We start from the raw sequence: 27,824 nt of genomic DNA on the forward strand, positions 1-27,824 counted from the left end.
AAATACGGTCAAAACCGGTACTGATGTAAGTCTATATTTACCATAAACAGTATTGATAACGTGAAATTTCTTTCTTATCCGTATACATATTCGGATGAGGTGTCGATCTTCACAGGGGGTGTTCTGGGTGGTGCGACCAGACCTATCTCATTGTGTTCTACGGCCTTCTGTGAACCATTCTATACCCACCCGTTGCACTGCTGACACACTTCATCCCACTTGAATAGCAATTTTCTGGATGGATGCATCATGATCTCTAAAGCCAATAATACACCCGTGTTCAAACTCACTCATTTGACGGTACAGTTCTCGCTCATGTCTGTGAGGCATCCTTCATGTGTGCTCAAGTCACACTGATCCATTACCTTCGGTTTATAGCGACAGTGAGAACCGCAGGCACATTTTACCAGTCAGTGTTGGTGTGCCAAGATATCGATGTGTACCTTGAATCTGAGGGCTAACATGGTTCATATGCTAATTATTTCTTCAGAATATACTAGTGCACATGTCCTGTGAGTAAAAACTACCTATCTCTAGTCTTTCAAAGTGTTCTGGTTTTTATGAACATGAGTGTAGTTCCTATACCTGCGATGGAGGAATTTTTAATCACCATAATGAAGAACAATAATAACTTTTAATATCACAACATCTCATTCCAATTTTATATGACTAATAGTTGTAAACAGTCTTAATTGTAATTATTTGTTTTAAGGTTATCCATTGTGCTGATGATGCCCATTAGGAAGGGCGAAACATGTTCACGATCTGTCTATTTTTAAATAATTATTTAACCACAAAATATGGTATTGTAAGTATTGACTAGGTTGCCATTAAACGAATATTCTGGAAATTTGTATGCGAACAATAATGGTTCGAAACCTTCTGTGCAATTTATCTGAACCACTATATTCAATAACGATATTTCATCCAGATGGTTCATGGTGTGGTTTACTGTAGTCACGTCCTAGTTTCTGAACCATGGGCAGCAGCTGAGTGGCCTAGTAAGTGGTCCTGAGAGTCGGGATACCAGTTGCTATGGAATGGGAGTGGGCATCTCGGACAAATTCTGAGTCATGGCCCTCCTTGTGCTCAGGTGGCTAGGACTATACAATTCACCAGTGGTCCATTACCCGTTAGAGGAGAGATCCTCACTTGGACTATGTGCAAGTAGGATAGCATCCTGCTTCATGAATTGACCAAGCTCAGAACATTTTAAGCAAGCCTCGGACCCATGGGAGTAGTGGAGTCCCACTCCCATTTGACAGACGAGAGACTCCATGGAAACAACTTGGCGAATTATATGGAATTCGATGGGGAGCTATCAATATTAACGGGGCTTATGGAAGAAAGAAAGTAGAACTGGCTGAGTCAGCAAAGAGGATGCATGTGGATGTGACTAGGAGTAAGTGATATTCGGGTAAGGGGAGATAACGAGGAATAGATAGGAGATTATAAAGTGTACTTATGGGTGTTAGAAAGGGAAGGGCAGTCTGGGGTAGGACTCTTTATCAGGAATACCATTGCGCACAACATAGTTTCTGTTAGGTACGAAATGAGCGAATGATATGGGTAGATTTGTGAGTTGGAGGAATTAGGACTGTGGGTAGAATTGTCTCCGTGTAGTCACCATGCGAGGGTGCAGATGAGGATGAAGTTGACAAGTTTTATGAAGCATTGAGTGACATCGTGGTCAGGATAAACAGCAAGTGCTAATGGCGATTTTAATGCAAGAGTTGGGAATAGAACTGAAGGATACAAGAGGGTGATTGGTAAATGTGGAGAAGATATGGAAGCTAATGGGAATGGGAAGCGTTTGCTGGACTTCTGTGCTAGTATGGGTTTAGCAGTTACAAATACATTCTTCAAGCTATTCACCGCTACACATGAGAGGCTAGGGGTACCAGATCCATAATAGACTATATCTTAACTGACTTCGAATTCAGGAAATCTGTTAGGAATGTACGAGTTTTCCGGGGATTTTTCGATGATACAGACCACTATCTGATCTGTAGTGAACTAAATATCTCTAAGCCTACGGTAGAGAAAGTGAAATCTATCTGCAAATGAATAAGAGTAGAAAATCTCCAGGATGAGGAAGTTAGACAGAAGTACATGGATATGATTAGTGAGAAGTTTCGAACAGTAGACAGTAAGCAGGTTCAAGATGTAGAAAGTGAATGGGTGGCATACAGGGATGCTGTAGCAGAAACAGCAAGGGAATGCCTAGGAACAACTGTGTGTAAAGATAGGAAAAGGAGAACATCTTGGTGGAATGATGAAGTGGGAGCAGCTTGTAAACGTAAAAAGAAGGCTTATCAGAAATGGCTCCAAACAAGGGCCGGGGCAGACAGGGATTTGTACGTAGATGAAAGAAACAGAGTGAAACAAATAGTTGTTGAATCCAAAAATAAGTCATGGGAAGATTTTGGTAATAACCTGGAGAGGCTAGATCAAGCAGCAGGGAACCTTTCTGGACAGTAATAAAGAATCTTAGGAAGGGAGCGAAAAAGGAAATGAACAGTGTTTTGAGTAATTCAGGTTAACTCATAATAGATACCAGGGAATCACTGGAGAGGTGGGGGAAATATTTTGAACATCTTCTCAATGTAAAAGGAAATCATCCTGATGATGTTGTGAACAGCCAAGCTCATGAGGAGGAGGAAAATCATGAAATTACGCTTGAGAAAGTGGAAAGGACGGTAAATAAACTCCATTGTCATAAAGCAGCAGGAATAGATGAAATTAGACCTTAATTGGTGAAGTATAATGGGAAGGCAGGGATGAAATGGCTTCAGAGAGTAGTAAGATTAGCATGGAGTATTGGTACGGTACCTTCAGATTGGACAAAAGCAGTACTTGCACCTATATATAAGCAAGGGAGCAAGAAGGGTTGCAACAACTATCGAGGTATCTCATTAGTATACCAGGCAAAATATTCACTGGCTTCTTGGAAGGGAGAGTGCAATCAGTCATTGAGAGAAAGTTTGTTGGAAACCAGTGTGGTTTCAGACCACAGAGAGGCTGTCAGGATCAGATCTTCAGTATGCGCCAGGTAATTGGAATATGCTACAAGAGGAATAGGCAGTTGTGTTTATGCTTCGTAGATCTAGAGACAGCATACGACAGGGTTCCAAGGGAAAAGATGTTCGCCATACTGGGGGACTACGGAATTAAAGGTAGATTATTAAAATCAATCAAAGGCATTTATGTTGACAAAGTGACTTCAGTGAGAATTGATGGTAGAATGAGTTCTTGGTTCAGGGTACTTACAGGGGTTACACAAGGCTGTAATCTTTCACCTTTACTGTTCATAGGTTACATGGATCATCTGCTGAAAGGTATAAAATGGCAGGGAGGGAGTCAGTTAGGTGGAAATGTAGTAAGCAGTTTGGCCTATGCTGATGACTTGGTCTTAATGGCAGATTGTGCCGATAACCTGCAGTCTAATATCTTGGAACTTGAAAATAGGTGCTATGAGTATGGTATGAAAATTAGCCTCTCGAAGTCTAAATTGATGTCAGTAGGTAAGAAATTAAACAGAATTGATGTCACATTGGTGATACAAAGCTAGATCAGGTCGATAATTTCAAGTATTTAGGTTGTGTGTTCTCCCAGGATGGTAATATAGTAAGTGAGATTGAATCAAGATGTCGTAAAGCTAATGCAGTTGCGATCAACAGTATTCTGTAAGAAGGAAGTCAGCTCCCAGATGAAACTATCTTTACATTGGTCTGTTTTCAGACCAACTTTGCCTTACGGAGGCGAAAGCTGGGTGGACTCAGGATATCTTATTCGTAAGTTAGAAGTAACAGACATGAAAGTAGCGAGAATGATTGCTGGTACAAACAGGTGGGAACAATGGCAGCAGGGTACTCACAATGAGGAGATAAAAGGCTAATTTAGGAATGAACTCGATGGATGAAGCTGTATGCATAAACCGGATTCACTAGTGGGGTCATGTGAGGCGAATGGAGGAGGATAGGTTACCTAGGAGAATAATGGACTCTGTGATGGAGGGTAAGAGAAGTAGAGGTGGAGCACGAGAACGATGGTTAGACTCAGTTTCTAACGATTTAAAGATAAGAGGTTTAGAACTAAATGAGGCCCCAACACTAGTTGCAAATTGAGGATTGTTGCGATGTTTAGTAAATTCACAGAGGATTGCAGACTGAATGCTGAAAGGCATAACAGTCTATAATGGTAATGTATGTATGTATGTATGTATGTATGTATGTATGTATGTATGTATGTATGTATGTATGTATGTATTTCATCCAGACACTGTAGCATGAGGAATATCTCAAATTCATATTCGGATTACAAATTCAACCCCTCCCTCTACAGCAACCATCATTACACAGTGCGATAGATATTCACAGATAACAAATATATTAAAAGTTCTCTCTTAAGCAGGATATTATTTATTTATGGCAAAAAATCTGGCACAGTTTCCATCTGCAGAGGCTGTAATTACTTAATAATGAGTTTGTACCTATGGAGTGACCACGTGATACTAAGAGCACATCTAGCAACTTTGTTCCTCGACAGTGAATAGGAACATAGTGAGCAACTATTTTATTCACTTGCAACAAATTTGTTACGTTGTTTCTTATGAATACTAGATTATAAATCTGCTTGCCGGTACTTACCTTTGATCATTTCTTTTGCTGAAAACAATTTTTGAATGGAGAAGTGCCCTGTTTCAGAAACAAGATCTAGTGAATTTTCATTTTATACATTGTGTAATTCCTGTTAACTCAATTAATATCACAGCCATATATTTGTTTTGATTCATGCTGCGGCAGTAATTTAGCTGAAATCTATTACTTTTTTCTATTCTTTCTAGGATCCATCTGTAAATAAGGCTGCTGATAATGACATTGAGCCTCCTGTGAAGTTTGAGCCTCAGTCCTCAATCATTCCAAAGGTAGAGAACGATGCATTGGACCATGGAAATAAAGATGACATTACAGTCGTAAGTTCAGTCTCAAAAAAGACAATTCCACCACTTTCTTCTTTGTTCATCAAAAAGAACTTGCTTTCCTGCACAAATTTGTATAATAACGCTCTTTTGTAATACAGTAAAATGTATGCCATTGTAACGAACACCAGTGAAATGTTCATAATAGCAAAATTATTTTTAGGCCCCTTCCCTCTTACCTAGTTAGGTTAATGTGTGATAAATTATTTCATTGTAACGAATATCAAACTTTCAGTGTAACGACTTAGAATGTATTCTTTTTGCTTATATTTAACATCCTTTTTCTTAAAAATGTAATTGAAATTCATCCTGTTTTAATCACTGGGTGTTCTGCACAACATGTCTCCGCATGGCTAACACCAGATGGCACACTCTATACGACACCCAGGTGAAACTACCCGATTACAAATCAGGGGAATGTAAGCAAACACATCACAGTTCTGAAGAGTGCATTGCCTACCCAACAGCATGTGAAGATTATCTTATTCAGTTTTGGTGTACTGGTACTGATATATTTTACTGTGTTAACTGAAACGCGTGCTTGTTGCAAAACTAACAGATCGTGATTTTATTACGTCTCGTAAATATACAATATCCTACAGTCAACTGTCTCGTCATCATCTACATCAACTGTCATCATACAAAACTAAAATTCTCTAATTGGTACATGGTCACAATCTTCAACATCCTCCCCACCCTGGTCGGTTGATTTCTAAGGGAACAACCAGCTGCACTGGTCTTGTGACCATGGAGCAATCCGGGAGCTGAAGTATGACTGTTTGGATTCTGTCATCTCGTCCTCGGCACAGTTCACAAATTCGGCCTCATTTCCACGTCAGTCTGGGTTTCAAGTCCTCTTGTAAAAGTACGATATCACCAATCCGTAGTTCGGTTTCTTTTTTGATCTACTTCACTTCGTGGTAACTCCTTAATTGAAGGAGGTATTCCCTTTTCCATCTTTGGTCAAAGTGTAAAATTAGCTTTTGTCTCTGTCTGTACACTTAGTCAAATCTTGATTGATGGAAGTATCAGTGTACGTGAAAGAGATATCAGCTTTTCTCCTATGAGGAAGAGGAAGGTGTCAGGTTATCAGAGTTACTGTCATCTACGGTAATAGGGCGCGAGTTTAAAAAGGTCTCGATCCCCACCGGAATAGTATTTAGCCCTTCCTAGTATACTTGAGCTCGTCCGAGTATCTTCTTGAAGCACATCTTAGTGGACCCTACCATCCTTTCTCAGAAGCCTTCCTTCCATGCGGCTCTTGGTACTATAAATCTCCATGAAACATGGTGGTGTGACAAGTGAGTTTGTACTCTTGAATCTTCTGATAATTTCTGGAGTTCGGATATTTCTCTGTTGGCGGCATGAAAAGTTTGAGCATTGTCTGAATACGTGGTGTTCGGAAGTCCACGTCTTCCTACAAAGCACTGAAAGGCAAGTACAGTAGGAATTTATCAGTTGAAAAGTCAGTTGTAAGCTCAAGATGAATGGCTCTCGTTGTTGTGTAGGTAAACAACACAGTGTAGCATCTCTTCTGTGCTGCTCCAGTCTTCACGAACAACAGGCCTGCAAAATCTACACCACAAACGGTGAATGGCCGTTGAAATTGGCAAAGGAGTTTCACGTAGTAGTAGCTGAGCAAGCATGTGCGTCTTGTAAATCCTTTGTCTTTATAAGTTTATTAGCCTTTTGCATTGGATGTTTAGCACTATGTAATTTTCACAGACTTGTATATCCTCGTCATAGTTGTCATTCTCAATCAGATCGTGTATATCATCATCTGGATTGATTAAGCTCCCAAAAGTGTCTTGAAGCGGTTCAAGCAGTGTTCTATATCGTCCAGCACCACAGTATCGCTGAAATCATTTATCTGTTTGGTGAAACGTGTAATGTTGGAACGCTGAGTAGTGCGCTTCCTTTTTAGCTTGTCAAGCGAGAGCTGAGACATTCTTTTTCATTAGTTAGTTAGTGTAATAATGTTCTGTGAATTTCCTCGTGACATGTCTGACAGAATCTTTTCTTATGTAGTTACAGCAATATTCAGGAGATTGCGCTAGTTGTCACCGTGATATCTCCTAGATATTATGACCTCTTTGCAGGTTATATGGCAACAACATGTCGGCTAAAACATATTGCAATCAAATATAGTATTTTGAGATGATTAAAAATCAAGGAGCATTTAACCGTGTATATTAAAGCAATTTTTTAGTGCTCTAACAACATTTAAAATAGTATTAATGCTGTGTAAGTACTTATCCGTTGCTTGTCGTGGTGAAACGTAGGTTGACAAAGGGGTCGACAGGTACAGTTTCACAAGTTTTCAATCAACACCTTGTTACGTATTACGCAAGATTAAAGATTGTTGTATGTTATTTTCTCCTGTATTCCGTGTTTTCCTGGGTTTTGGCACCATGATATATTTTACGGTGTTAATTGAAACGCATGCTTGTTACAAAACCAACAGATCATGATTTTATTACGTCTCGTAAACATACAATAACCTACAGTCAACTGTCTCGTCATTATCTACATCAAATGTTAACATACAAAACTAAAATTCTCTAATTGCTACATGGTCACAATCTTCAACAGTTACTGAACGTCATTATGTAGGATTAATATCTTGTATATTAAAAGCAAATTAAAGCCAATTTCCTGTTTATAAAAATATCTTGCAATATTGGGGTGCGCGGATTGGATTACGGTATTCATGTTAAAGGATAGGGTTCAGGTAGCCATTTCGCCATACATGTATTCTGTATATCGAATTCAAAGTAGCCAGTATGTAAGAAGTAACGCTATTGGCTGGGTAGGAACACCACGTTTACAGTCAACCAATGAACATTACAGTTTCACATCTCTACTGCATTTCATTTACCGTATTCACGTCTCATGATGCATTCATTGCTTGCCTTTCATTCGTGAAGCAACATGTGTATTAGTGTGGTAGTTAACTATTTCACCAATATGTATCAAAAGAAGCAAAAGCAGTTTTCTTTAAAGAAAAATCTGAAATACTTTGGGAAGTGGAGAAAGGAGGAATAGTGAAGAAGTATGGCATTAGCCCTTCAAATTCGTGAAATTTCTTACTAATGAAGACAAAATTAAATTCTGTCAGAAAGTGGACTGGGCGTCAACATCTTGAAGCATGCAGAGGTCGCGAATGTAGAACTCGCACCTTCAAGTTTCGACTTGTTCACTCAAGTTGGTTGAAGCAAGACCAACACCAATCCTCAGACCTTAATCAAGACCGACATGGAGTCAGTCTTGGTTGAGGTTTTGTTTGATTGAAAATGGCAGCCAAAGTTATTCCTGCCGGTCCCTCATATTGTCGAATGTAACTCCAATACATTGTCAAAGAGTGTGACCAGAAAATAATGTTTAATAACCCCCTGCTCTGACAAAAAAAAATTCTACGAACATCTCTTTTAGAAAAAGTGTGATCTGTAATAATATTTTGATATTTTTATTTGCCCCTGTGCACATGTTTTCTTGTTCGTTGTTTGGTGTTTTGCACAACTTTAAGTGCACTTGTTATTTTATAAGCCCCAGTGGAAAAGGTTTTCATATTTGTTCTCTCATGTTTTTCACCCATTTTAATAATACTTACCTCTCTTCTTTAGATATGGTAGATGTAGTTTACACTGTAACCATCGATACACGACGTAAAATGCCCTCATGTCAGAAATGTTTAATGTTTCTATATCCCTGTTCGATAGTCTTTTTTTTTATATTCAGTAGTACATTTTCTTGCTTAACGCATTCTTGTTTTTCTTTTTGTTGTCCCATGTAGAAACATCTTAGCGAGGTTTTACCATATATTGCAAGCTGTCCACTTCATGGTCATATCGATAAGTATAATCAACAAATTAATTGAAAAAGCCACCTAATCGATACTTTATTTTTTGCCTTAGGCAAAATAAAAAATACATTAACATACACAGAACATGTTTCGACCACTTAGTGGTCATCTTCAACTATATATAAATAGCTTAGATGAAAACATTTGGATAGTAAGCACATTAAACCTTAAAACTATGTCTCATGGGATCCTAAGAACTATTGCTCTAGGTGCTTTAAAGGAAAGGAGAAGGGGGGGGGGGGGACTGTAGTGAGGGAGGTTGGTGGTAAGGTAATATGTGTGAATGATACCTAAATTACAATTCACATCTACAATTGTGTTTAAAAAATTTGTATACTAAAATATATATTTAAAATATTTAAAAGCGTCTATGGTGAAACACTTTTGTAATAACACTAGGTGGCATGAATAAAAAGTCAGTGTTTGTAACTGTACCGGGAGGTACACCCCAATGCCGCACGTTCAAAATGAGCACCTAAAAGAACTCCTCTATCTACCAAAGCTGAAACCAATAATACAACAAGTTAGAACTTTACTTCGAAGATGTCACCACTAGAATCTGATATAATTTTGTTATTGTGAAGTTTCCTGTACCGTGAGAATTTCTACTTGTTCTGTTTGCCCTTCATCAAGAAGTTTGGACATTTTTCAACAGATGTCACTATAAAAACCTATGATCATGCACCCTGGTGCGAAGTGGAAGAACTTTTGCTTTAAAGAAGTTTTGTATCCATAAGGTTTTTTTTTAACTAATTGATGCTCATTTATTTTTGGGTTGGCAATATTTATCTTTTCTTTCCACCAGTTTTGAATCTAGCTAATCCCAAATTTCTGTAATTAATTTTCAACCTATCACAGCTGTCTTCTTCGATTTTGAGTGTAACCTTTAAATTATCCAATAAAATGATAGGGTGTGGCTGGTTTATTTGTGAAAGGTCTCGAACTTTCCCCGAGGGTTTATAAATTGCGGATTTTCACGTCTCTTGGCCATTTGATTGTCATCTAACTAAGTGTGTGTGTCAAGCAGGAGGTGGAAGGCGCCTCTTTCATCAGGCAGCAGTACTCCGACAAGGTAATGGCCACTTAATATCTTTATTTCTTGCTAGCTCTGCAGTTTAACCTGAGGGAGAGGTCCGAAACTTTAACTATGTAACCTACTTTTCTGAAAATGTAACTTCTGCCAGCTTATGTGATAACTTCATAAAATCTTTAACTGTAAATCGGAGATAGAGAGTGATGTACCCTCTCGAGCTCCCCTTCATATTGGTTTGAGGTGACTATGCTTTGTAACTGGTTTTCTTCCGTTCCGTAATGTCTTAATTTATTCTTATACGAGCCACCTCCATAGTTTGGGTCATCGGCCTAGTCCCCTTTAGGTTTTAAGAATTCATATCTAGGAGTGCAAGTACATGCCTCCATTCAATTTGTGTTTCGGGCCATTTTACTTAACCTGATTCTTTCCGCAATGGCTCAATAGGTTGGGTAGTAGATACCTCCGTTTTCAAATTTGTAAGTTGTGCCTTGATGGCGAGTGATTGTAATTTTCTGATATCACCTTGAATAGGCTTGGAAAACTGAGAGCACGTCAGCTCTTTTCTAGTGTTGTAAAAATGCCTCTGGTAGGCTTGATATTGTGAGTTGGGAGCAAGCGCTCCATGTATTGAGGGATTTCTGCCCTTGTGTAAATTGGGGCCTTGTGTAAATTTAAGCTAGGTGCTCGAGAAATTGTAAAAGTAGGGGCTTGAAGTCCAAGAGAGTCAAAGTTCTGAAATCTTGGATTTTTCTATTTTTGTCATTGTTATCTCACTAAGTGAAAATTTGTTAATTTTGTTGTTTTCAAAAATATAACCTTCACTTTAAATTTTAAATTTTATTCTTGACATTGTAGTTAGACCCATTCATCCCGGCACCTTCTTTCACCTCTGCGTTCCACGGGTACCCCCGGTACAGTAACAATCTTCAGGTATTTGTGAGAAGTATACCTAATTAAAATTCGCATCTAGAATGATGTTAAAAACTTGTTTACTAATAAACATGTTTGAAAAATATCTTAAAGCATCTATGGTGAGGCACTTTTTTAAAAAACACTTGTACTTGAATAAAAGTCTATGTACAGTGTATACCAGTCTTCAGGTATTTGTTGTTTGTAATATGTATTGAATACCTTCCTTAATTATTGCTCTTTTGGTTATGGTAAAAGGCCATGTTGGCTGTTTGACTTCCGAAAATTGCTCTTTAGATTGTGGTAAAAGGATGTGTTGACTGTTTGATTTGCTGATGTCCTATGGTAGCTGGTTACAGATCGTGCGGCGAGCTACCCTAATCAGAAGATCGCCATTTTATATAACAGAAAAGCTATTTTCGGAAGTCAAACAGCCAACACGGCCTTTTACCATAACCAAAAGAGCAATAATTAAGGAAGGTATTCAATACAAATTACAAACAACAAATACCTGAAGACTGGTAAACACTGTACATAGGCTTTTATTAAAGCACAAGTGTTTTTTTTAAAGTGCCTTACCATAGACGCTTTAAGATATTTTTCAAACTTGTTTATTAGTAAACAAGATTTTAACATCATTGTAGATGCAAATTTTAATTAAGTATACTTCTCATAAATACCTGAAGATTGTTACGAACACTGACTTTTTATTCATGCCACCTAGTGTTATTACAAAAGTGTTTCATCATAGACACTTTTAAATATTTTAAATATGTACTTTAGTATATACATTTTTTTGAAATACAATTGTAGACACAAATTGTAAGTATCATTCAGACATTCACAATCTCTCTCACACCCCTAACCCCGCCCTCTCCTTTCAATTAAAGCACCTAGAGCAATAGTTTTTAGGATCCTATGGGACATAGTTTTAAGGTTTAAGGTGCTTACTTTTCAAATGTTTTTATCTAAGCTATTTATATCAGCTGCAGATGACCACTGAGTGGTCGAAACATGTTCTGTGTGTGTTAATGTATTTTTTTTAAATTTTGCCTAAGGCAAAGAATAAAGTATCGATTAGGTGGGTTTTTTAAATTAATTTGTTGGTTTTACCATATACCATAAGTGTCTTAAAAGAATACTAAAACTATACTATTCATAATTCATAAAATAAACACACCCATAAGATCAATAGTAAATTTTATAAATAGTTCAATCTATATAACGGCAAAGTTTATACAGATTCCTTTAAAAATCGTCGCCATAAGACCTATCTGTGGCGGTGCGACGAAAAGCCCCTAGCAAAAAAAAAAGGATTCCTTTAAGGAATCATATTAAGTTTACTTCAACAGCAGTACTCAACAACATGATCGAATTTTACAACGGAACCAAGGATCTTCAGGATTTTCTTCTGTCACAAAGTGATGTGCCAAAATCTGTGTTAAATTCAAGTGCAGTGGTTGCTGACTACTTTGAATATATGTTTGTGTCTGGGAGTGTTCAGAAGAATATCACAGTCTTTTTCAGAAAATAAAGTCTAGGACCAATACAGGGTAAATCTGAGTGCTGAAATCTTCTTGGTAGTACTTGTACTACTTCATACTACTTCATAACCTTCTTCAAACTCTTCGTACCAACGAAGCTACCGGTGCTGACACTATAGGTCCTCTTTTCCTAAAAAATACTGCCAGCACTCTTTGCGTCCCTCTCTCTAAATTATTTAACAGATGTTTTGTCGCGGGCTATTTTCCTATTACCTGGAAACAGGCAAATATTGTTTCACTTCTCAAATCGGGCAACAAATTTAATGTTTCATCTTACCGACCAATTTCTATTCTCCCCACACTATCCTTTGTCTTTGAAAAAATTATACACCAGCGTCTCCTCGCATTCACTTTGCCGTATATCTCACCAAGCAGCATGGTCTAGCAAACCTGGCCACTCTGCATAGCTTTGCATCATACGCCATTGCAGCTATCACAGCTGGATATCTGCTACGTAGACATTTCGAAAGATTTTGATTCTGTAGACCACACTCTGTTGCTCCATAAACTCTCCGAATGATTTAATATACATGGCAGTCTTCTGACCCTTCTTGCTGGCTTCCTACATAACCGTTGGCAGAGAGTGGTAATATTAGGCACTTCATCCTCATGGTTACCAGTCACCTCCGGTGTCCCACAAGGCAGTACTCTTGGCCCCTTGCTGTTTTCTTTGTTTATGGACGATATGCCGTCCGAACTCAACGAAACAGCGAATACCCTACTCTTTGCTGGTGACTGCAAGATATTTAGGGAGATCAGGAATCCAGCAGATGCATCTCTGCTACAGTCCTCACTTAATGCCCTCTCAAACTGGTGCCGTACTTGGAAACTTATCCCCAATCCACAAAAATGCAGCCACATGACCATAACACTACGTAAATCTCCTCTACCGACATCATATTACCTACTCGACAAGCCCATTACCGTGGTTACGCAACAGCGTGACCTAGGTGTAATATTCGATACAAAATTACAATTTAAGACCCATATAGAAACATATACAACCAAGGCTATGAAATTACTAGGCATTCTCTATCGCTTCGCAGAAATTTCTGACCCCATTCCTCTTCGTCACTTCTTCCTCATGATCATTCAACCTCTCTTAAACTACTGCTCTCCGATTTGGACAACAGCCTCCCCCTCCTATACTAAGCAGTTAGACAGAGCAGTGTCCTTCTTTGCTGCAATTGTAAGGAACAGAAACCCCAAGCGCAATCTGTCTACGCAGCAGGTATTAATGGCAATTAATATGTCACCGCTGCAAATTAGGCGACAGGTAGCTGACCTGAGTTTCCTTCATGGGATCTTAAATGGGCATTACCACTCAGAACATCTTGTCTCACTCTTCTCTTTCCGTGTTCCCTCCCGCTCCACCAGAACTAAAGACTTTTTCCACATTCCCCACACTCAGCACTTAATACTTCAATGATCTTTCCTAATCCGCCTCCCAACACCCTTTAACAATATTAATAGGAGGCAAGAGCTTGATATAGCATCAAATAAAAGTGTATTCGAGAGGTGTGTAAATAGTCTCTTAAAGATAAGTTGATATGAAGGGATTATACCGCCATCTTGACCCACGACAACTTGGCTATGAACATGGACATTCTCTTGGTTTTCGATTTGGACAGTTGTTATTAGTAGGCTGTGTACCTGATCTTGTTATATTTTGTTATGTTTGTTATATTTTATTATGAAAGTTTACATTTGTTAAATAGTCTGTTGACAGTGCAAGTGAAATTTGCTCAGTGTAGCTGTATCTTGTGCTTCTGAATAAATAAATAAGTAAATAAATCATTACTTCATGTATAGATATATATGTATTCTAATTTTCCTCTCATTTAATAAATACAGTATCGAGGTTTCTTATGTGTAAGTTCATGTTTAAATAATGTATATTCTTCAGCAGGTTTAGCAATGGGCGAGTTTTTCCGGATTGACTTATTTCAGTATAATAAAATTTCACTATAATAAATTAATTTCCGAGGTCCCCAAATATTTTTCCTACCGGTATTTTACTATATGATTTTCACCTAAACTGATCATTTTATACATTTCTTTTTGGTGCAAGTTGAGGATAGTATGAAGGAAGTTAGTAGTATAAGGGCGTATTCAGGACATTCTGGAATTCACCGGCATGCCGATTCACAAACACATAATTTTTTTCCTATCTGTCCTGAATACCCTCAACGAAAAAATTGTTTAAATACCTATAATTTTTTTCCTTTCTGTCCTGAATCCCCCAACGAAAAAAGTTTGTTTAAATACATAAAATGATGTTTAAATACCTATATTTTTTTCCTATCTGTCCTCAATACCCCAACGAAAAAAATTGTGTAAATACCTAAAATGGTGAAAAAACTGTTTAAATACCTATAATTTGTCCTAACTGGGTCCTGACGAAAAAACTGTTTAAATACCTATAATTTAACCTAAGTTTGGTCCTCGGAAAAAATATAAAATACCCATAATTTTTTTCCTATTTGTCCTAACACATTTTTTTTCCCTATTGATTCACTGGCATGTCGATTTACAACACATAATTTTTTCCTTTGTCTTCAATAAGCCCATGAAAAAATATAAAATAACACTATTTTCATTATTTTTTCTTTTTTACCCCACATACCCCAGACGAAAAAAGTTTGTTTAAATACCTAAAACGGTGAAAAAAACTGTTTAAATGCCTTTAATTTAATCTAAGTGAGCGCTCGAAAAAATATAAAATACCCATAATGTTTTTCCTTTTTGTCCTAATACATAATTTTTTTCCTATTGGTTCACCCGCATGCCGATTTTCAACACAATGTTTTTCCTTTTTGTCCTAACACATAATTTTTTTCCTATTGGTTCACCTGCATGCCGATTTACAACATATACATTTTTCCTTTTTGTCCTAACACATAATTTTTTTCCTATTGGTTCACCTGTCAACCAACTTTAGCATTCTGGTTAGTGTGTCTTCAATTACGTTAACATCTGTAGTGGTATTTGCGTTGTTATTGAATTCAAAACGGTAATTAATTTCGTAGGATTTATACTTTTCGTTAAACCTTGGATTTGACTCTACAATGTTAAAAATATCTGTTCTTTCTCTCTTGGACTCTTTCTTTTCATCTCTTGGTTTCTTAAACAGTTTATTGCTTTTAGTTTTTGTGACCTCTCTCTACTGTTACTAAATAAATCATCATCGAACCGATAAAAGTAATTAATATTTGGAACACGCTTTTGTCTTGGAGGTCTTGGTTTTTCAAAGATATCATTACTAAACTCGAGGAATGGATTGCTTACAGATTCTTCTCCTTGTATAAGATTTTGAAGTCTTTGAATCAGATCAGCCTTTCTTAATGTAGAATAATTCCTAATACAATTTTCTCTTGCTAATGCTCTCAACTCTTTTACATTTAGACTGTTCAAGTTATTATTGTTAATTGGCGGTACCTCTGGGGGATTTTGAAGTCTTTGAATTAGATCAGCTTTTCTTAATTGAGAAAAATTTCTAAGACCTCTTGTTCTAGCTAGTTCTCTTAAATCTCTCACTGACAGATTTCTCAAGTTGTCCATTTATATAGGAAAAAAATTATGAATAAAAAATAAAAGATGAAAAATGAATAATAAAAGAATATTCAGCATAATTTAAGCGGTAATTTTCTCATGATAAGGTAGTTTTAGATGGCTTCTCATACTACATCTGGAGAGAACCTTACCACAAATGCATTCAACTTTCTCTGTTAATTTCGAGCGATATTTATCATAATAAGCCTTTGCACAATCTCTACACCTATGCTCGCTTGTACAGTTTAAACATCGTTTTTCTTTTGTTGGTTGACCACATTTGTGATTATATCTGCTACCATTTTTAATGTCTTCATTACATACTGGACAAGTAATTGTTTTTTGCTTCCAGTTACGTTCGAGTTCCTTAAGATGTTGAGAATGTTCCTCTCTATAATCTTTTGGTTTCTTCTTTACACATTCAAAGCACCCACTCTTCGATGGTAAATTTTTCTGTTTAGTTATTTTGATCTCTTTATGCATTTCTTTCTCTTGTTTACACAAGGGACAAATAACCATAGAAACAGTTTCCATTTATTATAGGAAAAAAACATCAATAAAAAATCTCTAAAAAATAAATCTATTGAATAAATATATTTCTTATTAAATAAAACGATGACATCGCTTAAAGATGTTTGTTTTCAGCAAATAAAAGATGATTATTATTACGGATTGTTTGGTGACTTTAAACTTATTATAGGTAAAAATACTGGATACTTCAATGCAACGAAATTATGTAAAGAAGGTGGTAAAAGATTTGATAATTGGATTAGAAATGCAAAATCTAAAGAATTAATGAAATATTATGATAACAAAAGTGTTTCCTCAAAAATGATGAGTCACTATTTGATTAAAGGAAATGTTGATGAAACATATAATAAAATTATTTCTGGAACGTATGTACATAAAAAGCTATTACTTGATATCGCTACATGGATTTCAAAAGATTTCTATGATAAATGTTATGATATTATTGAAGATTATTTTGTAAATGAATACAAATTAAAATATGAAGCCAAAAATGAAGAGCTAGAAAATAAACTCAATGAAATAACACAAAATATGGATCAATTAAAAGCAGAAAACGAAAAATTAGAAACAAAACTTGAAACTATAAAAGAAGATGTAGCTCCAAAAACCAGAAAAAGTAGTAAACATCACACTTTTACAATCGTTAGAAAGAATAGTATTAATCCTGTAAGAGAGTATTATTTTATAAGAACAATAAGAAGTAATTACAAGAAAAGCATTGATCGCCTTAAAGCAAAATATCCAAATATGGAAATAGTTGGTGAAATGAAATATGATCCCAATGCATTTATTTGAGAGAATGAGAGATTCTTTGAAATATATTGATTGTAAGTTCAATCATTTTCAAATTAAAAATGAAAAAACATTACAAGATTTATTTGACGACATTGAAAAACTTACTTCAGAGAAAGTAATTTAAAACACTGTTTTTTTATTATTCTATTTTATTTACACTGAAGGTAATACTTTTAATCTAGTCCATGATCAGTAATGAAAAAATAAAAAATATTAAAAAGACGGTCTCACTTAAATATTAATAATTATTCATTTATTAAAAAACACCTTCATCAGGATCAATTTCGGTTTCGATAGAATCCTCATCAAGTGTTATTTCACCGAACATAATTATTTTCACTTGAGCGGATAAGATCTTAAGACCTTCATTAATTTTAAATGTTATTTTGTTGTAAATATTAACCTTAAATGGTTTACTTAAATTTAAATGAGTGATAGTTTCTTCCATCGGATTATTTTGGATATACACAGAAAAAACTTTATTGATATTGCTTCCAGAATGTATCTCTGGAACGGGTATTTCGATATCAAATATTGAAACAACTATTTTTCTGATATACAGCTCATAGGAAAATACGTGGCTTATTTCAGTATCTAATTCAGTTGAAAATTTCTTTTCTATTTCAATTTTATCAAAAACTTTCCTGTTTATTTTATTTACCTTCCGTTCCAGATTATGTATATCATTTGTTAAGGGAGCAATTTCTGATTTTGTAGAATAGTCTCGAAATACTGTTTCAATTTCTTCCTTTGTGTAATAATTTTTAAATTCATCTTTATGTATATCTTTTGAACTTGTGACTTTTTCTAATGCTGTATTAAATTGTTTCAAATTAATTGCGTCACCATCTTCAACACCATCGCCAATATTTCTTAATATCTTTTTCCTGAATCCGAAATAATCCTACCATACCAGATTTTACTTTTGAATTCTTCATCAAATTTGTCTTTAGATATAAGATCTTTAGTTTTATTATCAATACTGTTTATTAATTTTGATATCTTTTTGGATTCATCATCAAATTTCTTTTTATGTAACAAATCTTTAATTTTGTTATCTACATCTGTCTTTTTGTAAACATTATCATTAGTATTATTTATTAAATCCAATATTTTTTTGGATTCTTTCTCAAAATTTTCTTTTGGTAACAAATCTTTAATTTTATCATTAGTATTATTTATTAATTCCAGTATTTTTTTGGATTCGTCATCAAATTTGTCTTTAGATATAAGATCTTTAGTTTTATTATCAATACTATTTATTAATTTTGATATCTTTTTGGATTCGTCATCAAATTTCTTTTTAGTTAACAAATCTTTAATTTTATCATCTATATCTATCTTTTCATAAGCACTCTCCAATTTTTCCCTTATTATAATACTATCGTGTTCTTTAATTTTATTTCCGAATATATCCATTTATTATATCCAAAATGTATGGTCCTATAACACTATCTTTCGGTACCCAACTGTTGTGCGAGTTATCGAACCCGAGCCACTTGATATATACTTGATCACCTTTTTTTCTTAGAACCTTTTCAACCAAGTAGTGATCAGGATGTTTTGTTTTCTGCAGTTCTTGTTCGTAAAATGTGCCCTTAATCTCTTCTCCTCTGTAGTCTTTAAGAAAATAGTAGATAGGATTCGTTGTAAAAACTTTGTCAATTTTAAATATTTCTGTGGACCAGTTACCAGTATATCCTTTTTCAAATAGTCCTTTTATTTTGCTTACACGTACATAATCACCTATTTTAAATTTTGGTTTTCCATGTATAGTAGGCTCAGAATCAAATAAATTATTATATACATCTTCTCGGTTCTTTGGACTAACATCTACTGGTTTCATTTCAATAGTGCGATGAAATGTGTTATTATAGTCATGTACTAATTTTGGAAGAATGTTTACCCATTTATAATATCCTTGTAGTGAAAATTGCTTCCACATTTTTTCTTTCAGTGTTCTATTGAATCTCTCAACAACAGCTGGTTTGAAAATTGAAAATGTAGAGTAGTGATTGATGTTGAATTTCTTCATGAGATCTTGTACATCCTTGTTGTAAAACTCTTTACTTTTATCTGTCTGTATATTTTTTGGAGATCTATTTGATGTTTTAAATATATGGTCTAGTGCATCTCTAACACATTTACCTGATTTATCTTTAAGTGGTATAGCCCATGCGAACTTGGAAAACACATCGATGACAGTCAGTATTGAATTTTGAAATTCCTTTCAAGTTACCAGAATCCATTTCTACAAGATCAGCTTGCCATAGATCATCGATACCGTATGTGATAGTTTTTCTAGTAGGATAATTTCTTCTAGCTGGTTTGTGTACTTCATCGATAATGTCTTCTCGTATTCCCTCACTGATCAATTTTTTTTTTACAAATTGACATTTCTTTGCACCACATACCGAACATATACCTGATATTCTCTCTCTTCCATTTACTGTTTTCACTCGTTGAGAATCAACTGTGTTTGTTTCTTTCTTGCACTTCAAGCACCAGATATGTTTCATTTATAGTGTAAAAAATTCTCAACCTTATTGTAACTCTAATATTACGGTAGTCATAGTACCATTAAAGTCAATCAAGTCATCATTTTCATCTGTAATCTCGAGATGTATATTTTGAATTCTGTCATAAATCGGAACAAATAAAGGGTATTGTGGTTCGTAGATTATTGCTCCTCCAAATTCAACATCTGGCATAAAACAAGAAATTACGTTTGTTTCTCGGTGATAGTGATTCCCATCTTTTTCAAACATTCCATCGGCTAAATTAAAGTGAACTTTGATCATTTCGAAGGGTATTATTTTTGGTAAGTCAAGCGCAAGAGTTTTTGTTTTTGGATATACGATTTGATCATTAAATCCTAACACTGAACCGATGCTCTCTTCTTTATCAAAGTACAATTTAAAATCGCTTTTAATTTCAACTCTATTTAGCTGTTTATTTGCTTCAATACTTATATTGGTAGCATTGAAAGGTGGTTGACTCTGAATACTTTTTTCTAAACTCTCTAATGTATATTGTCCTGGAGGAATAATCATCATAGATCCATCATCCGATGAACCAGGAAGAACTTTTTCATAATGTAGTTTATTGTTTTTTGAAGTTACATTTGGTGTCAAAAATCTAGAATAAAATCCAGCGAGCCTAACTTTTCTAAACTCGCTATTCAAGGGTACTGTTAGTCGCTTTTCTAGGGTAGATGACTCTCCGCTCAACTTTAATAATCTACTCATTTATTATAGCTAAATAAATGAAGGTTGATTGGGATCCAAAAATACGATTACCAGAAAAGAAGATAAAAACTAAACATGGAGAGCTTTTACCGAATTCTATTCGTTGTGCTATCGTTGGTTCGAGTGGATCTGGAAAAACTACACTTATGATAGATAATTACATCTTAGCTCCAGGATGGCTTAATTGGAAGAAAATCAACCACTTGTACGTTTATTCAAAGAGCTTAGATCAATCAAAGTATCAGGATCTCATCAGCAGATGTAAGAAAATTGAAGATAAAAATGGTCTTTCGATAGCTACGTTTATAGATAATAATGAAGATGCTATACCTTTAGATGAGTGTGAAGATTGTTCTATAGTTCTATTTGACGACTTTATTCTAGAAAATCAAGATATTGTTAGGGAATACTTTACGAGAGGTAGACACAAGGATATTGATTGTTTTTATTTAGCTCAAACTTACTCTAGAATTCCTAAACAGTTGGTTAGAGATAACTTGAACTTTTTAAATATATTCAGACAAGATGACACCAACTTAAATCACATTTACCATGAAAAAGTAGGTGGAGATATCAAATTCGATAAATTTAAAAACATGTGTAGTAATTGTTGGAATCAAGATTCTTTCGGATTTCTAACTATAGATTTGACACGCAAGACACATGATGGAAAGTACAGAAATAAAATTCAAACATTCTTGTAAACAGACACAACAGACACAACAGACAAACACACTGTTTTTTTCGTTATATAAATGTTAGCACATTACGAGTCTATGACAGCTAAGCCAAAGAAAAAGAAGAGAACCAAACAGAGAGAACAAGAAACTTTGAAGGACTCGGAGGAATCTGAAGCCGTCAAACAAGCAAAATTAAATATTAGAAAAGCAGAAGAATTGAAAGAAGGTTTCAAAGCTTGGAAGAGACAACCAATTACCGAATATGAAAAGTACAAGAAAGAAGACCAACCTGTTATAGATGCCATTAGTATGGTTATTAATAAATTAGAGGCATTAGAAGATAGTGTTGTAAAAGCTATAGAAGAAAACAGAGAGGTTGAAAAAAGATTAGTACCATACAAACACGATGACTTTAGTGATTTATTTCCGATACCACCAACACCTGAAGAAACATCGTTTGAGAGAAAGTTATTCCTAAGTGACGATGAATCAATCTCTTCTCCAGCAAGGAGAAATTTAGAACCACTCTTGGAGCAAGTTGAAGAGAAAGAAAAGAATAGAATTGCTAGAAAACGTATGTTAAAAGATAGTCCTAGTCTCATAAACGTAGGGCCTGAATTACTAGAAGCCATTAACAATTCTGACGATTTTATATTTGGATTTAGACCTGAAGGAAAAGAGAGATATATTGGTGATTCGAAAGTTACATTCGATCATGATGATTTTATCGTTCAGAAAACAGGTAAAAAATATACAGGGACAAAAGGTCTTCTAACACTTCTAACAAGGAAGGAAATATCCAACAAAGAGTATACGGAAGACAATTTAAATAACTACAAAGAGATAGCTGAACACACGAATTTGATTTTTGAGGACTATAATCCAGATACAGGAAAAGTACGATCATCGAGAGGAGAAAAATGGACAGATATTTTTAGTGATCTATGGAAAGACATTAAGGTAAAGAGAGGAATAGGAAAAATATCAAGATCAGCATCTTTAACTACTCCTCCAAAATCTGCAATGTCTCCTGTAAAAACTGGTACAGGGTTTGTGAAAAAATACACAGAAAAGCCTGTAGAATATGTTTGGATGAATGATGTTCGAGATTTGATTGATAGACTTGCTGTCATTCACGGTGAAGAGAATGCTGGTAATAATAATTTTTTAAATGAGAAGGTTGATATCATACAAATGTTAACGAGTAAGTTTAATGACTTCATTGTGAATCATCCTAAAGGTATTCCTTATCTTATTCGATTCTTGAGTAATCTTCCGCATACGTTTTGGAAATCTGAAAAACATGGAAAAGGAATAGTAAATTGGGCTTTAAATAATTTACCTCTTCCAGAAATGCATATACCTGGATTTAATTATTGTGGCCCTTACACGAAGTTAGAAGAACGATTAGCAAGGGGTGATAAAGGAATAAACCCTCTCGATGAAGCTTGTAAATCTCACGATGTAGCATACAGAGATTATAAAGATTTAGAACATAGACATGTAGCTGATAAAGAATTACAACAAGTAGCAAAAGAGAGAATGTATAGTAAAGATGCTGATATGAAAGAAAGATTGGCTGCTGCAGCTGTTAGAGGAATAATGTACTCTAAAAGAAAATTAGGTATGGGCATAGAAGTTGATGAGAACGGATTAGGATTGTAATATATTTTTATCTATATAAATGAGTCCAATTAGTATTAACTATACAACTTGTCCAAATGGTAAACCCAAATCTGTTTCTATCAAATTTCCAAAAGACAAGGTAAAAGAACTCAATAGCATCGATGATTATTTGACTGCCACACAGAAGACGAGAAAACAAAATCAAATAAAGAAAGGTGGTAATTTACTCTTAACATTTACTATACCTGTACTGAAAAAAATATACGAACATTTAATAAAACAGAAAGAGGGTTCAGGTCTATCAAAACATGAAGGAGGAATTTTACCACTTATATTTGCTGCTCTGGGTGCTCTTGGTGCATTAGCTGGAGGTGCGGCAGCAATAACAAGTTCTGTACACAATAAACAAAAGAATGACGCTAAACTAGAAGAACAAAAGAGACATAATCTAGCTGTAGAGAAAAAAGGTTCTGGTTTACCAACAATTCTCGGATCACTTTTAGTCAAGTACGGTTTAGAAAAAATTATTGAGGCACTAAAAAAAAATCTGGTCGAGGGATTTTTTTAGAGAAATAGACGATGGTATATTAAATTCATTGATCAAACAATACCCACAGGCACTTAGTAATTTTGACATAGAGAAATTAGTTAAAAAATTAAAGATTAAAAATTTTAGAGGTGTGTTTATGATTGATGAACTACCAACTAACCCTAATAAAAAAAATTGAATCAGGGATTGTAAATCTAGATACTTCTGATCATGTTGGTACGCACTGGATTTGCTACTACAAGAAAGGTGATGAAAAATTTGTATTCGATTCCTACGGTGGTAATGTTCTGAAAGAATTAGTTGATTATCTTAAACCCGAAAATTTATTCTTTAATGCTGAAAGAATACAAAACTATGACGAATATATCTGTGGTCACTTGTGCCTATTTGTTTTAAAACTGTTTTCGGAAGGACATAGTAATCCGAGTGAAATTTTAGATATCGTAAATAGCCTTAGACGCTAAAGTAAAGACACGATATTTTCTTTTATATAAATGGAGAAAATCGAAAGCTATCAGTGGCATTCATTCCCAGTGAATGAAAGAACTAAAAATAATGTCATGGTTCCAAACAAAGACACTGAAATAGAAGTCAAAGTTGGTGATGGATGGATAAAAGATAAATTCCAACTATTCATGAATTTAAATGTTACTCATGTTAATGGCACAGACTATACACATTATGAAGGAAAATCGAACGTGAGACTCATAGATAATTATCCAGCATTCTTGTTCTCTGCAGTAACTGTTAAAAAAGGTAACAATGTTGTTTCTAGGACAGAGAATCCAGGTATCGTTGCCTCTGTATTTCATCAACTCCTTTCGTCTTTAAGTGAGGAAGTTAGACTTGAATCTAACATTGTCAACAATGGAAAGTTGCAATCAAAATCAGTCGAAGTACTGTATCCATTAGAAAAGTTAGGTGGATTCTTCAAAGATTATCAAGATATTGAGTGGGAAGGTAATTATACAATTAGTTTCACTTGGAGCCCAAGCGCAGGAGATGTGCTATATAGATGGTTCAGTAAAGATGAAACAGGAGGCGATATCGCAGGAACTCGGCCTGAGGAAGGAAAAGTAACTATTACACATTTAGAGATACGCACTCCTGTTGTCAAGTACGAACCAAATTATGAAGTTGAGTGCAGAGAACAAATATATAAAAATCCAAAAAGTCTCATCTCATTTTTTGACCTACAAGCACATGAATTTTCAGATATTGTTGGTAAAAGGAACTTTGAGATAGATATTACCAATTACTATCAGTCTATGGAGTTTGATCAACCTTTATTTATTTTTGTAGTATTCCAGACAAACAGAAAAGGAAATCAGTTGCTAGATTCGTCTCTCTTTGACCACGTACAGCTTCAGAGACATAGCTCTCATAGTGCATTGGCACTGCTGGTGGCTTCAAATAGCCTATGTAGTGGCCTCCACAGTATGCACTAGCCTTGCGTCTTGGGTGGTGTGCTAGGTCCCAACTGACGAGCCTAACTTAGCACACGAGGGCGAAACGCAGGCATCCAAGAATGAGTTAGCTGGAAAAATTTATAATGTCCAATAACGGACCATTATATTGGTATTATAAATTTACTCATTCAGGACAAATATTCTAGGTTCCCTATGGGAATCAACATCTACATCATTCAGAACATATACGTAAAAAATGCTCGAGATGAAATATTTCCAGAAGAATCTTGGAATCTTGACCCTCCAGGAAAATTCTTAAAAGCTTACGACGCATTTACAGATTTCAAGAGAATAACTCAATTAAGCACAGATGTTGGTATTAGTCCTCGTCAGTATATTAAATCATATCCTGTTTATGTTATTAATATGAGTAAACGTAGAAATGTTATAACTGCTACAAAAACAAGTATGAAGTTGTGTGCAACATTTAATGCACCTATTCGTGGTAATACATCGATGTATGTAATCATGTATGGAAAGAAGAACCTAATCTTCGATGCTCAGCATAGACTAATTACAGAAAAATTTAAAGCTATATAAATGAATAAAAAACTAAAAAGCATTCTAGAGTTGATTGCTGTATGTTTTTCATCGTTAGTTAAGTTTCTTAGAAAACGCGAGAAGGAGAATAATTAATTCAAAATCTTTCTTTTATATTTTTATTTTGCAGGGTTGTATTAAGGACAAATACGATAATAATAATAATAGTCTTAAATGATTGTTATTTTATATTTTTTTCGAGGGTCACACTTAGGACAAATTATAGGTATTTAAACAGTTTTTTCACCATTTTAGGTATTTACACAATTTTTTCGTTGGGGTATTGAGGACAGATAGGAAAAAAATTATAGGTATTTAAACAATTTTTTCGTTGAGGGTATTCAGGACAGATAGGAAAAAAATTACGTGTTTGTGAATCGGCATGCCGGTGAATTCCAGAATGTCCTGAATACGCCCTTATACTACTGAAGTTTTAACCTCGTAAAAGGGATCGACTCATAATTCTGTGAATATTACGACGATAATGTTCATTGAGAAGGAAGTTAAAGTCATTAGTAGAGATGTTAGTTTTGATTAACTTAAAAAGCCAAATAAAACCATTCTCTCAGCATAAATTGACACTAGTGAAACATACTGTAACAATGTTAACATTAATTCAAATGAGAGTAGACATTTCTCTTACAAGACTTGTGGATAACACTACCTAACATTTCAGCATGCATGAATTTAGCCGTTTGATATTTTACCATTGTTTACCCACATGAGCCAAATTGGTCTCTCTCTAAAACTAACAAATCTGGGTCAGTCTTTATGGGACGTAAAGACCCATGTGTTAAGGCCTCAAATTACATGGTCAATATAGTTCATTGGCCCAGTAGTCTGAGACTTCTTCCGGTTATAGACTACTGTTCAGAAAGTATGAAATATGTATTTATATTCTTTACAGTGTTTGTAGTGCAATGGTTCTCTTCTACAAATTGCTCCATCAGAGCGACATTATTTTACACTTGCTTGTTCCTATCAATTTCTTCTTTTCTTAAGTTTAAAGGTAAATTTATTTTAATGATGCAAATACGAAATCTATTCTGTTAGCTGTTTCTTGTTTACTCTTGTTTACTCTTGTTAAATCATTACTCGTGTTATCTTAATTTCTTTCTGAATTTCTTACTCACAGCCTTTAGCAGAGGATAAGGATGAAGTATTCATTGGTGAACATGCAGTTGATCAACTGGATCCCTGTTTCAGAGATGAAAGCAAGTAAGTACAGCTTTCATTAACTATTCACTCCCGTGCGCAGGGTGGGTGATTATTGATCTCAGTGCATTAGCTATTTTTGTCATTGTAACCCTTCAACTCTAATATTTGAAGAAACTAGTGGTAGGAATTGAGAGAAATACACAAGAAAGGTTAGGAATATCTGTTTGTATAAAATTCAAGTGGGTTTTATCACAGTACCTTTAAGTAATAAATAATGTTTACATTCTTTCTTTCCCACTGCATAATTGAGTATTATTATACCATATATTCTTGCATATTTGACGCCCTTGCATAATTTACTCATCCCAATTCTTTTTGGGTCCTAAGTGGAGAAAAGGAAATGTTCCCATATTTGACGCACTCATTTCTTCAGTCATCTATCACGCAGTTCCGGGTGCATTTCGAAATAAAGGTGTCAACTACTTATGTAGCAGCCTTCCTATTGCGAAACTCGGCATTCCAAATTCTGTGCAACGTGTATCTGCCGGTAGGAAGTAATACTTCAGTGAGTAAATCAGCACGGATGTGACTATTGATGGTCTATTCCAGTGAATGCAAGAATCACAGGCAGTGCGAAAAATGGTTTGACAGAGATTGTTACCAAACAAGACAGCTAACGTTGGAGAAACTAAGAAAAGCAAGGCAGACTAGGGAGATAACTGACCTAGCAAACTATCAGAATATCAGAAAGGAATATAAATTTATAAAAAAAACAAAAAAAAGAGTTGAATATGAGGAAAGGCAAAATATTGAACTAATAAAGCAAATTGAAGAAGATCCATATAAAGCACTCCGCACAAGACAATTGCGCTTTCCAGTGGACATACCATTGGAGGTTTGAGAAGCACACTTGGAACAAACACTATCGTACAATAACACAGCACCTACAACCATTACAGACGATGAAATAGAACAGTGCACGCCCTTCTCAATACCTCAAGTAAAGAAGGTAATTGAGGCCACGCAGAACCATAGAGCTTTAGGTCTGGATGGAATTTTTAATGAACATCTGAAAGGCTCAGCACCATACCTAGTGCTAGTATGGACAGAGCTGCTGAACAAATGTCTAAAGACAGGGAAGATTCCATCATCTTGGAAGAAATCAACCATAAAGATGCTCCATAAAGGAAAAAGGAGAGGTGAATAGTCCTACAGAGAAATTGCACTGAAACGAGTAGGTTTCAAACTGTTTACAAGATTGTTGACCTAACACATAGGCACAGCAGTAGATCCACTTTTACTGGAATAACAGTATGGCTTTAGATCAGGCAGATGAACTTTGATGG

At 35.1% G+C, this 27,824-nt stretch overlaps 1 protein-coding gene and 1 long non-coding RNA gene across 2 annotated transcripts in view; both read left to right on the forward strand.

Annotated features, from left to right (window-relative positions):
* Positions 1–27,824, forward strand: part of LOC136866959 (zinc finger protein 569) — a 291,176-nt gene that overhangs the window by 91,416 nt on the left and 171,936 nt on the right. The window lies entirely within an intron of this gene.
* LOC137498992 (uncharacterized) overlaps positions 4,846–27,824 on the forward strand; it is a 49,049-nt gene continuing 26,070 nt past the window's right edge. The window contains exons 1-2 of the long non-coding RNA XR_011017962.1: positions 4,846–4,975; positions 26,456–26,538. This is a non-coding gene — a long non-coding RNA (uncharacterized lncRNA). The remainder of the gene's footprint in view (positions 4,976–26,455; positions 26,539–27,824) is intronic.

This window comes from Anabrus simplex, chromosome 3, assembly GCF_040414725.1.
Source record: "Anabrus simplex isolate iqAnaSimp1 chromosome 3, ASM4041472v1, whole genome shotgun sequence".
NCBI lineage: Eukaryota > Metazoa > Arthropoda > Insecta > Orthoptera > Tettigoniidae > Anabrus > Anabrus simplex.